General features: G+C 42.3%; 1 protein-coding gene across 4 annotated transcripts in view; it reads right to left on the bottom strand.

Moving 5' to 3' along the window:
* The window catches only part of tsnare1 (T-SNARE Domain Containing 1), a 735,823-nt gene that overhangs the window by 393,756 nt on the left and 329,307 nt on the right, over window positions 1-12,760 (bottom strand). The window lies entirely within an intron of this gene.

Here is a 12,760-nt window from a genome sequence, read left to right as displayed (position 1 = left end):
GAGACAAGCCCACTTTGAGGAGCAACATCTTGATGACAAAAGTGAAGGGATCAACTGTCATCTGGAATGTTTCCTAGGCGTCAATCAACTTGAAGGCATGTGCCAAAAGCTATGATAATCAACGTTCACACATTTTGACAAAAATCAACAACAATTTACATTTATTAAACAATTTTTAAGTAAAACATCAAAGTGCGGCACAACAGCATTGCTAAATGTTTGACATATTAGGGCAGATGGCCAAAAGCACATTCAAAGCAGTAGTCTTTAGTGAGTGTCATGAAGGGAAGGTGGGGGAAAGAAGGTTGAATGGCAGAGTAAATTCCAGAGCTCAGGGTTTTGGCAGTTCAATACATGGCTGCCAATATTGGAATGATTAAATTGGGGGATTGACAGGAGTCCAGAATGGGGAGGTTGCGGAGATTTGAGAGAGTTGCAAGCACGAGGGAGGGGCAAGGTCAAGAAATGATTCAAACAAAAGGATGAGAACTTCAAGGTAGCATTGCCTATAATCAGGAGCCAATATTGATTGACAAGCGCACGGGTTGTGGGTAAACGTTACTTGATGCAAGTCAGACATGGGGAAAGATAGTTTGGATGATCTCAAATTCACAAAGAATAGAATAGTGAAACACTAGGCGGAGTGGTCAAGAGACAAGCTGAGGTAAGGTTGGAATCAGGCAATGCAATCTAAGTGAAAAAAGATGGTCTGAAAGTTTGGTTTAGTTTATTATTGTTGCATGTTTTATTGTACAGTGAAAAGTACCGTTTCATGCGTGCTATACAGACAAAGCATACCGTTCATAGAGAAGGAAAGAAGAGAGTGCAGAATGTAGTGTTACAGTCATAACTCGGGCATAGAGAAAGAACAACTTAATGTGAGGGACGTCCATTCAAAAGTCTGATGGCAGCAGGGAAGAAGCTGTTCTTGAATTGGTTGTACATGACTTCAGATTTTTGTATCTTTTTCCCAACAGAAGATGGTGGAAGAGAGTACGTCTGGGGTGCACAGGGTCCTTAATTATGCTGGTTGTTTTTCCAAGGCAACGGGAAGCGTAGACAGAATCAGTGGATGGGAGACTGATTTGCATGATGGACTGGGCTACATTTACAACCTTTTGTAGTTTCCTGGGGTCTTGGGCAGAGCAGAAGCTGTGATACAACCAGAAATAATGCTTTCTATGGTGCATATGTGAAAATTGGTGAGGGTCATAATTGATATGCCAAATTTCCTTAGTCTTCCAAGGAAGTAGAGGCATTCTTAACAATAGTGTCGGCTCTGCGGACCAGGGCAGGTTGTTGGTGATCTGGAGAGCTAAAAGATTGAAGGTCTTGGCCATTTCCACTTCGTTCCCACTGATGTAGACAGGGGTACGTTCCCCACTGTGCTTCTGGAAGTTGATGACAATCTCCTTCATTTTATTGACATTGTGGGAGAGATTATTGTCGTTGCACCAGTTCACCAGATTCTCTCTCTCGTTCCAAAGTGACAGCTTCAATGCTTGATCAAAGTCAAATATGACCATGCAAGATCAGAAAAGACTATTATTATCCTGACCAACCCAAGTATCGAAGAAGAAATTCGATATAGCTCTTGGGGCTAAAGGGGTCAATGGATATGGGGAGGTAGGTCGGATCTGAATATTTATTTTGATGATCAGCCATGATCAAAATGAACGGCGGAGCAGGTTTGATGGGCTGAATGGCCTACTCCTGCTTCTATTTCCTCTGTTTCTATGTCATATACCAAGATATTAGTTACACACCTCTATCAATGCTTTGATCATTACATCATTCAGGAAGCTTTTTCTGACACACAAAGTCTCCTTATTAATTTCAACGTTGCTTTTCCTGGCAAAATGATTTATCTCTTGGGTTGGCGATGCTCAGGCTCCAGGTTTAATTAAGATATTTGGTGCCTGTCTATATTAATTTAAGTTGTTGTCAGTTTGTCTAAGCCCTTTGTCTGCACTTCTCAGTGAGGTAGTTTGTTTTCCCTGTGCTCCAATATTAACCCTTTGGTGTGGCTCAGAGGGCCTCCTTTCTGCAATTCTTTCATCTGAAATTCTTGTGTTAATGTTGTGAAAAGACAAGGGAACATGAGCTGATTATTCCTCTCCTAATTTCAGAGGTGTAAAGAATGATGTCACTTTAATTAAATCCAGTGCAAAGCCAAAATATTTATTGGTTTTTATGGCTCCACAGATATCATTTATTATCATCCCATTATTGCCAATTTAGAACTTTAAGCCTTCAGAAAGTGATCTAGCTTTGAAATATAATCAACACTGGACCACAAAAGAGAATTGTGTGCAAAGTGAAGTGGAATGAAAATAGCACAAGATTTGATCAGAAAGGGAAATGGTCAATTTGCTCACCACGTCAGGTTTTCAGCAAACAAGTCTTTCCCAATTTACCACTCGTGCTATCATGTGCCTTGTGACAGCAAAGAGCAAAGAGAAGAAGGAACAATACGTCACAGGAACAGGCGCTTTGGCCCACCAAACCTGTGCCGACTCATGACATCATTCTAAATTTAAAGACCTCTTGTCTCCACACAGTCCATATCCCTCTATTCCCTGCCGATCCACGTATCTGTCAAGATGCCTCTTAAACATTGCTTTTGTATCTGTTTCTACCACCTCCTCTGGCAGCACATTCCAGGCACTTATCAACCTCTGTGTAAAAAAACTTGCCTCTCCTATCTCCGCTAAACTCTTCCCCTTTTACCTTAAACCCATGTCCCCAGTAATTGACTAGTAACATGCCATGTTCTAATTTACATTAACATTGCAAACCGCTGAAACAGTTAAAAGTAGCAAATCAAATTCCTGTAATTTGACAATGTTGGTCCAGCAAGTGACAATTAAGTCTGCACTTAGGACGGTCATCCAGCTGATATCATAGCATCACACACCCACAGAACAATAGAAAATTTAAGGAGGAGACCATGCAGCCCATTTTGTCCATGCCAGCCCAGGGACACCCAGATGCCCTTTCTAATCCCACCTTCCTGCACCCAGCCCATAGCCTTGCAGCTTACAGCACTGAAAGTGCAGATCCAGATACTTTTTTAAAGAGTTTAGGGTCTCCATGTCCACCATCAACTTGGGCAGCGAATTCCAGTCACCCACTTACACCCTGTATAAAAAAAAGATTTTCCTCATGTCCCCTCCACACCTTCTACCAATTAAATCTATATTTCCTGGTTTTATAATTCTCTATTAAGGGAAACAATGTTGTCCTATCCCCCCTTTCTCTTCACCTCATAATTTTGTACATCTCAATTAAGTCACCCCTCAGCCTTCTTTGTTCCAAGGAAAATAAAGTTTATTTATTAGTGAAACAAGTAGACTTACATTCACACTTCAATGAAGTTACTGTGAAAATCCCTTTGTCGACACACTCTGGAGCCTGTTTGGGTATACTGAGGGGGAATTTAGCATGGTCAAAATGCACCTAACTCGCATGTCTTTTGGACCGTGGGAGGAAACTGGAGCACCCAGAGGAAACCCATGCAGACACAAGGAGAGAGTGCAGACTCTGCACAGATAGTGACACAAGCTGGGAATCAAACCAGGGTCCCTGGCGCTGTGAGGCAGCACTGCTAACCACTGTGCCATCGTGCCACCCCACAACCACAACCTATCTAATCCCTCAACTTAGCTACACTATTCTAGCCCTTGCAACATTCTAGTAAACCTTCTCTACTCTCTCTCCACAACAATTATATCCTTCCTGTAATATGGTGACCAGAACTGCAAACAATACTCTAGTTGCAGCATGTTGTTTCCTTCAACTTTTCTCTCCGTACATAGGAACATTAGTAACAGAAGCAGCCTCTTTAGCTTGCTCAGCCATTGATTTAGACACCTTAACTCCATTTTCAAATCTTTGCCATAGAACTCTTGATATCCTTATTTAACAAATATTCCTCCATTTGTCTCATTTCCTGCAATAAGAGTTATGGCTAGGGATATGCACATAGGCCCAGAAATGCCTGTTTTTTTTATGGTTTATGTGGAACATTCCTTGTTCTTGTCCTACTCGGGTCCATTCCTGTAACTTGTTTTCTGTACACCAATGATTTTGTTTCATGCTCTCATCTGGACCTGGAAAAATATATCAATTTTGCTTCTGATTTTGACTCCTATCTTACTTTCACATAGTCTATCTCCCCTTCTTTGACCTCTCTTTCTCCATTTCCAGTGATAGACTGACCACCATATTCATTACAAACCTATAGAGTCCTACAGTTACCTGAACCATAGCCCCTTGCACCCTTCTGCCTGTCAGGACTTCATCCCATTCTCCCAGTTTCTCTGCTTTTGTCACATTTGTTCCAGTGATGTCACCTTCAAAAATGGTGCTTCTGACATATCTGCTGTTTTTCTTAACCAAGGTTACTATCCTACTGTGATCAACAGAGCAATTAATCAGGTTTGACTATCTCCCACATGTCTGCCCTCACCCCTTTCCCACGCTGACAGAACCATAGGAGGGTGCCCCCTAGTCCTCAATTTTAAACATAGAACATAGACGGTACAGCACAATACAGGCCCTTCAGCCCTCGATGATGTGCTGAGCTATGTCCAAACCCAAGATCAAGCTATCCCACTCCCTGTCATTCGGGTGTGCTCCACATGCCCATCCAATAACCGCTTGAAAGTTCCTGAAGTGTCTGACTCCACTATCGCAGCAGGCAACGCATTCCACACCCCAACCACTCTGAGTGAAGAATCTACCTCAGACATCCCTCCTATATCTTCCACCATAACATTATAGTTATGCCTCCCATAAGAGCTACATCCACCTGAGGAAACAGTCTCTGCACGTCCACTCTATCTATCCCCCTCATCATCTTATAAACCTCTATTAAGTTGCCTCTCATCCTCCTCCACTCTAAAGAGAAAAGCCCCAGCTCCCTCAACCTTTCAGAAAAGCCCCAGCTCCCGTAACCTTTCTAATTTTCACCGCACCAACCTTCTCAATCAAAGGGTCATCCCCCACCATTTCCACCAATTACAACACAACGCTACCAAAAAACACATCTTCCCCTCATCTCCCTTAACCTGCCCCATCAGCAGCATTCCACCAGGACTGTTCCCTCCATGACACTCTTGTCCAGGCTTTCATCACGCCCAACTACTATCCCCTTATCAAGGCACCTTCCCTTCCAATCACAGAAGAAGAAACTCTCACCCCTTTACCTCCTCACCATTCAAGGCCCCATATCACTGCTCCCAATGCAATCATCTCAACATAGAGGAGCTAAATGCAGACTGGGTGACAGCTTTGTGGAACACTTTTGCTCAGTCCGCAAGCATGATCCCAACTTCCCTGTTGCTTGTCATTTCAACTCAGCATTTTGCCCTCATGCCACGTTTGTCCTTGACCTGATGCAATACCCCAGTGAAGCCCAGCACAAGCTGGAGGAACAACATCTCATCTATTAGTTGGGCATGTTGCAACCCTCAGGATTCAACATTGAGTTCAGCAACTTGAAATTTTGACTTTTCTCCTTCGTCCCAAACCCATCTTTCTTTCTATTTTAATATTCCATACATATATTACAAAACAACACCTCCCCCTCCTACATCAGGCCATCTGTTTTTGTTCTGAAGGTTGCGACTTCTTGTGGCAATTTCGCAGTTACACTTCAATACCTGACACATTCTCCGTCCTTTCAGTTCTGATGAAGAGCCTATGACTCGAAATGTTAACTCTATTTCTCTCCTGTTAGATGCTGGCAGACCTGCTGAGTTTTTCCAGTGTCCTCTATTCCTGTTAAATATCCACCCATCCTTGTCTTGAAAGCTTCAGTTGTCCCACGGAGACAGCCCCAGTTTTTCTTTATGGTTTCAAAAATATTCTTTGTTCACCAAATTTAAAAAGATACAAATGTCATGGCTCACATAACATAATACGGATCAATTAAGTTAAATAGTGCACATCCTGAAGGGCATCTCACTCTACTTACACAGAAGGTTATGTCTATATTTACATCACATTGGACATTTCCTGGTATTGATTCCTTATCTGGGGAAGGATGTCCATGCTATAGAGGGAATACAATGAAAGTTTACCAGGCTAATTCCTGGGTTGGCAGGCAGGTGAGTCATATGAGGAGAGCCTAAATTAATTAGGATTGTATTCACTGAGGTTTGGAAGAGTGAGGGGGAAACCCAAAAACTTATAAATTTCTGACATGGTTAGATGGGGTAGATTCAGAAAGAATGTTCCCAATAGCGGGGGAATCCAGAACTAGGGGTCGAAGTTTGAGGATAAGGGGTAAATTTTTTAGAACTGAGGTGAGGAGAAATTTCTTCACCCAGAGAGTGGTGAATCTGTGGGATTCACTACCATAGAAAGTGATTAAGGTCAAAATGTTGACTGATTTCAAGGAGAAATTAGATCTAGCTCTTGGGGATAAAAGGCGCAAGGGATATGAGTGGTGGGGAAGGATGGGATTAGGATATTGAATTTGATGATCAGCCATAATCATAATGAATGGCAGAGTAGGTTCAAAAGGGCCGAATGGCCCACTCCTGCTTCTAGTATCTACGTTTCTATGACTCTAGCCTCTATGCATTAAAAGGGTGGTAAATCTTTCCCTTGTCAGCCTTTGGGACAACTGCCCCAAGCTTCAATGTGGCCCTTCATCACATAGTCCTGGACAATGGAGTGTGTAACACTCTTTCTCATGGACAGTTCTGTGCACTGGAAAGGCCAACAAGTTTCAGGTAGACGAAAGAGTGTCTTTTACCAAGTTAATGGACTTCTAGTAGCAATGATAATTGTCTTTTTATATATGGAACAAAGCGTGTAGAACAGAACCCTGGAGATGAACCTCAACTCAACCCATTGCATCTATCAAACCTCTAAACAGAAGATGGCAATGTTGTCCACTTATAGCAAGGCCTCAACCAGAATACCTCCATTGCCTGTGATTGACACATTCTTTGCAAACAAACACCACTGAAGGAGATTTCCTCACTGCATGTGCCTCGAAAGCAGGTGTGCATGAAGGATCTGCTAAGGATGACCCTTCTCACTGCCAGCCAAGCTTGTTTTTTGTTTGAAAGTCCTCCATGAAACATTGTCAAAGTTATTTGACACAATCTCTTCAGAGAATCATCTGACAAGATCCGCAATCTCCTTTTCCCACAGGGTAACATGGACATTTTTTGCAGACTTGATTTATTGGTGATCAAACATTTCTGCAATCAATAGCAGCACATTGTTTTGCTCTTCCTTGAATGCCTTTAGGCATCCAGTGTTAGAACTCAAACAGTCAAGTCGGGAAAGACAAGTAGTACAGCGTGGTGAACGTATTTGGGTCGTTGCAGGCAGACCAATCCTTTGCAACACCAGAGACAACAAAATGTCGGTGCTTAGTGACTCTTTGGGGACATTTCTGGCTAAATTGATTCTTTGTTTTTCAGTGATATGAGGAATGTCAAATGGATTGCACAGGGGTCTGTGCACTGTCTACTCTCATGGAACGAACGCAAATCTGTGTCTTGAGGCGGCACAACACTAACATCCAAGGTAGAAATGTTAATTCTTGTAAGGACCCATGCACAGTTTAGTGTAGTCACACACAATATTAACCATTAGGGTGTATGATGTGGAGATGCTGGCGTTGGACTAGGGTAAGCACAGTAAGAAGTCTCACAACACCAGGTTAAAGTCCAAAAGGACAAATAAACCTGTTGGACCTTAAGCTGGTGTTATGAGACTTCTTACATTAGGGTGTAGGCAACGTTGGGTACATTCTTTACCATCAACCCCACCGCCACCTTTATCTGTAAACCTGTATGTTCTGTCCCTGGGACATTTGATCTAATTTCAATCTCCAAGAAGTGGAAGCTGGCTCAGCTGATGAATGCTGTGCAGGAGTTGGGTAATGGCCAGTCTCACACCAAGTACAGAAATTCAGATATCCTGCACCTAATAACCAGCTTTCTAGCCACAATGGGGAGGAATTGGCAATCCCACATTCCCAGCTTCTGTTTCACCTTCGTTATATGTTCTTCCCAGTTCTTAGTGCCCAACCTGGCTCCCATTCTGGTCCCTGAAAATCACATCCCAGTGTGTTTAGGTAATCTGATTGTCAAGGAGATAAAGGATTGATAGGCCCAAGAACATTTGCAGTGAAAGTGAGGCACTTACTCTTGCGCTGAGCTTGACCTTGTTGCAATGCTTAGTGGATCTAAACAGAAGATGGCAATGTTGTCCACTTATAGCAAGGCCTCAACCAGAATACCTCCATTGCCTGTGATTGACACTCCTCATGTCTGTACCTTCCTGATGAATTTGGCACAAGGCTTGATCTGATGGATCAATATCTCCAGAACAGAATTGACCCAATTGGTGATGACCTTAGATAGGGTATTGTAAACCTCATTAAGCAGTGAAATGGGCCACCGATTATGATCTCTTCTCTCTTCCCCTTCTGCTTTTAGGTGAGGATAATGCGTGAAAATCAACAGGGATTTTGATATGCTGTCAGCCAGAAGCAAACTTCAGTACACTCCCTGTAATTCTGGGAAGATCCAGTCCTTCGGTGTCGAATGGACAGGTAAATCATCGTTTTACACAACTTGAAGAACCTAACAGCATTTGTCAGCTTGCCTGGAGTTGGGCGGTGTTTCAGACTCTCCTGCTTATCGTCCAAAACGTCGGAGATGGACAACATGAAGAACTGGGGTGGTTGTACAGTCAGTGGGCTATCATGGTTGATGTTGATGCTACTCCTAGCTCTATCGACTTATTTGTTAGAAACATCAGAAACAGGAACTTGGTTGTATGTACACACCATCAAGTAAGATTCCTTTGTCTCAGGAAAGTAAATAGCAGCTCCACAGTCACAATCAGCAAAGTTTTTCACCTGGCTTTTCTTTGAAGATGGGCAGAAATGCCAGATCATCTGGTGTAATATCTCGATTAACCAGGCGGTACAAGATAAACAACTACACTTACAGGCTTTGATTGACAGATGTGTTACATATTGTGTAACTCCAATGGTACACCATAACTTCAGCCTACTCCTGTATCTGAGAACAGGCAAGTCCCCAGTTATTGGTCTCAATCTAAATACAATTAAATGTTCAAGTAATATACAATTAACATCCAGTAACGTTATGTCAAAGTAACAACTGAGAAACCTTGCAGTTGGCCATCATTTGGCATCCATAGCAGCCGAACAAAACTCTTTGCATGAGAGAGTTCATTGGTGTAACATGTTTTGCATTCACCAGCGTCACCCTGACAGTGTTTCTACCCCCGGCTCAATATTCAGCTATTCTTGCCCTGTTGACTTTTGACTTTTCTTCTGCCGTTGGTGTCTAGACCAAAGCTAGTTTAGGGACCTACTAATCGCAGAGGTGAATGCACAATGTAAGGATAGTTGGTTGAGGATTGAGTTAAAATCCACCTAACTAATCAAAATGAAAAAGTCACACTTGATGTCAGCCAAAAGGTTCCAGGTTTCTGGCAGGGAAAGTATTAATACGTTTTAGGCTACAATTTCACAGGCTCTAATTACCATCCGGTAACCCCTCCATGTATGTGAATACAACAATGTAAAAAAATGGAGTGGGTCAGGTCCAGATCATCAAGAACACAGCCAGAGGACATGGCACCACAACAATGGCTCGAATCTACTCTGGTCAAAATTATTACTCTGCCTCATGGTCCTGCCGCCGCTACACAGAGATCATTGGCCTAAACATGATCATGAGGATGGTGTTTGGGACAGTTTAGTCCATTCCAGTTGAGTGGATCCCAGTGCTGTTCCGCATTGTCCAATCTGCCATTCACCACAACACAGTCATGAGCAACACTCTGATTTTCACCATCACAAAGACTTTAAAAACCTGCAAAGTGCAGCATGTTGCCACACAGCATCAGGGACCTGGGTTCAATTCTGGCCTTGGGTTACTATCTGTATGGAGTTTGTACAGCCTCACCTTGTCTGCATGGGCTTCCTTCGGGTGTTCTGGTTTCCTCCCAGAACACCCAGAGGAAGTCCAAAGATGTGCAGGTTAAGTGGATGGGCCATTCTAAATTACCCCTTAATGGCCCTGTATGTGTAAGGGCATTAGCGGGGTAGATACATGAGGTTACAGGGATAGGGCCTGTGTGTAAGATGCTGCGTCAGAGAGTAATGCAGACCTGATGGGCTGAATGGCCTCCTTCTGCATTGCCGAATTCAATGATTCCAACTGTGAAAGCTCATGCCAACCAATCTGGGGGCAAATATTCTTACTATTGCTTTCAACTTATTATCCTGATCGATGGAATTGCGAGACACATGGAACAGAAAAATCAACACGCTATCACTGGCCCAACAGTGCAAGTCCCTGACTTCAACCTTGCAGAAAACCAGTGAGCAATGCTCAACCAAATCCATACAGGGTGTAGACAAGGCACAAGCAGAAAAGCAAGGAACAACCTAAAGTATATGTTGTCATCATGAGTGCCCAGGCAATACAACACAGCAGCTCAACCCACTCATTGAGGCCTGTTGAAGGCAATATCTCAATTCTCCAGGCAGCAGCTCCGGAGATTGTCGAATGGATGGCCAAACCAAACATCCGATGATCAGCTTTCCCTGCAAATCAGGGTCACTGTTTGTACCCAAATACCAGAGGTAAGGAACTGTGATGGGGGAAAAAAAAATTCTTCTTAGAAACATTCCTATCAACACTTCATAAAAGTTAGATTTTGCTTGAACTGTGCAAGAGCGCAGCAGCTAAAGAAATGTTGACAATAATAATGTTCCAATACACACACATAATTGAAAGACCTAAAGGTTAGTATTTGGACCAAATGAAATTCAGAAATCCATTTGCTTTTAAACATTATTTATATTCTGCTTTTTAAATTCCATCTGATTGCGCTGAAAAGTCTTCTACAGGGTTCAGCCTTGAACACTGTGACCAAATTAATTTCAAAGTCTGTATTGAAAAACCAATGAAAGTAGTTGACAAGGCAACAATGAACAAGGAAGAGCTTGCAAGTTAGACCATTGTATTACATGTTACAAGATGTCATCGTCTGTTCACGTGAGCACAATTTCAAATCAAGAACCATCCCAGACATGTGGAAATGGAAGAGATAAATGTTACTAGTTCACAAAGTAAGGGAAGAAATGATCACTGTTAGACAAGCACTGTTTGACATGAAGACATTGATTCCAGGGATGAAAGTGTTGATGTATGAGGAACGGTGAAACAGTTTGGGCTTATACTCACTGGAGCTTAGAGGATGAGAGAAGATCTGATCAAGGTACATACAATTCTAAAAGGGAGTGATAAAGTCAATGTAGACCAAATGATTCCTCTCAAGGGGCAATTTAGAACAAGAGATCACAGGGATAGATTGAGAGGTGATAGATATAAAACTGAGATGAGGAGGAACTATTTCTCGCAGAGGGCGGTGAATTTGTGGAACTTGCTGCCCCATAGAGTGATGGTGTCCGAATTGTTGAATGATTTCAGGGAGGATATAGAGATATTTCTAATAAAAAAGGGAGAAAAGGGATATGCAGAATAGGTGGGAAGGCGAACTTGAGACCAGGAAGAGATCAGCCACGATTGGATTGAATGGCAGAACAGGCTCAAAGGGCTGAATTTGTCTACTTCTGCTCCTAATTCCTATGTTCCTACGTTCCAATGAACCAGAAGCACACTGCAATGAAGAAAGTAGATGCAGAGGTAACTGTAAGGCAATAATGGATGCCATATACAACTGACAGCAATGCAATTGAATGTCTATATGTAAGCTGCATAATTCCCAGGTGAAGTAAGCTAAGAACAGTCCATCAGATGTGGTATCAGAGACAAAAATCAAGAGCTTTAGCCAATAACCCAAGTCAAAAGAAATAACTGTCAGTAACATGAATATATAGCACAACTGGAGGAAGCACCACTGTTTCCAGAATGGAGAGAAGTTATTTACTTCAGTAGGTCCATTTTAAGAACCCTTTGCTCATGTTTTTGCCCATTTTCAAGTATAGTTACAACAGAACAAAATCCATCAATGTAAGTTACAAAAAAAAGAGATAGAGAGCAAGTAGGGAATTATCAACTAATCAGACTTATGTCGGTAGTGAAGAAAATTCTGAAGTCCATTATCAAAGATTTTGTAACAGAGCACTTGGAAAACAGTGGCAGGATTGATTTTGATTTGGTTTGATTTGATTTATTATTGTCACTTGTATTAGTAAACAGTGAAAAGTATTGTTTCTTGCATGCTCTACAGATAAAGTACACCTTACATAGAGAAGGAAAGGAGTGGGTGCATAATGTAATGATACAGTCATAGCTAGCATGTAAAGAAAGGTCAACATAGTGCGAGGTAGGTCCATTCAAAAATCTGATGGAGCAGATGTTGGTTGGTATGTGTCCTCAGGCTTTTATATCTTTTTCCCAATGGAAGAAGGTGGAATAGAGTATGCTTGGGGTCCTGAATTATGCTGGCTGCTTTTCCAAGGTAGTGGGAAGTGTAGACAGAGTCAATGGATGGGAGGCTGATTTGTGTGATGGATTGGACTACATTCACGACCTTTTGTACTTTCTTGCAATCTTGGGCAGAGCAGGAACCATACCTGCTCTTCGGCAGAGCAGGTGTCATACCATACAGCCATGACAGGGTCAGCGTGGATGGAATTCTTTAAGAATGTAATTAGTAGAGTAAATAAGTGGGAGCCAGTGGATGTGGTTTGTTTCGACTTTCAAAAGGCTTTCAACAA

The sequence above is a fragment of the Carcharhinus amblyrhynchos genome, chromosome 8, assembly GCF_965287045.1.
Source record: "Carcharhinus amblyrhynchos chromosome 8, sCarAmb.v2.hapA, whole genome shotgun sequence".
Taxonomy (NCBI): Eukaryota; Metazoa; Chordata; class Chondrichthyes; order Carcharhiniformes; family Carcharhinidae; genus Carcharhinus; species Carcharhinus amblyrhynchos.
This window is presented reverse-complemented; position numbering and strand designations above follow the sequence as displayed.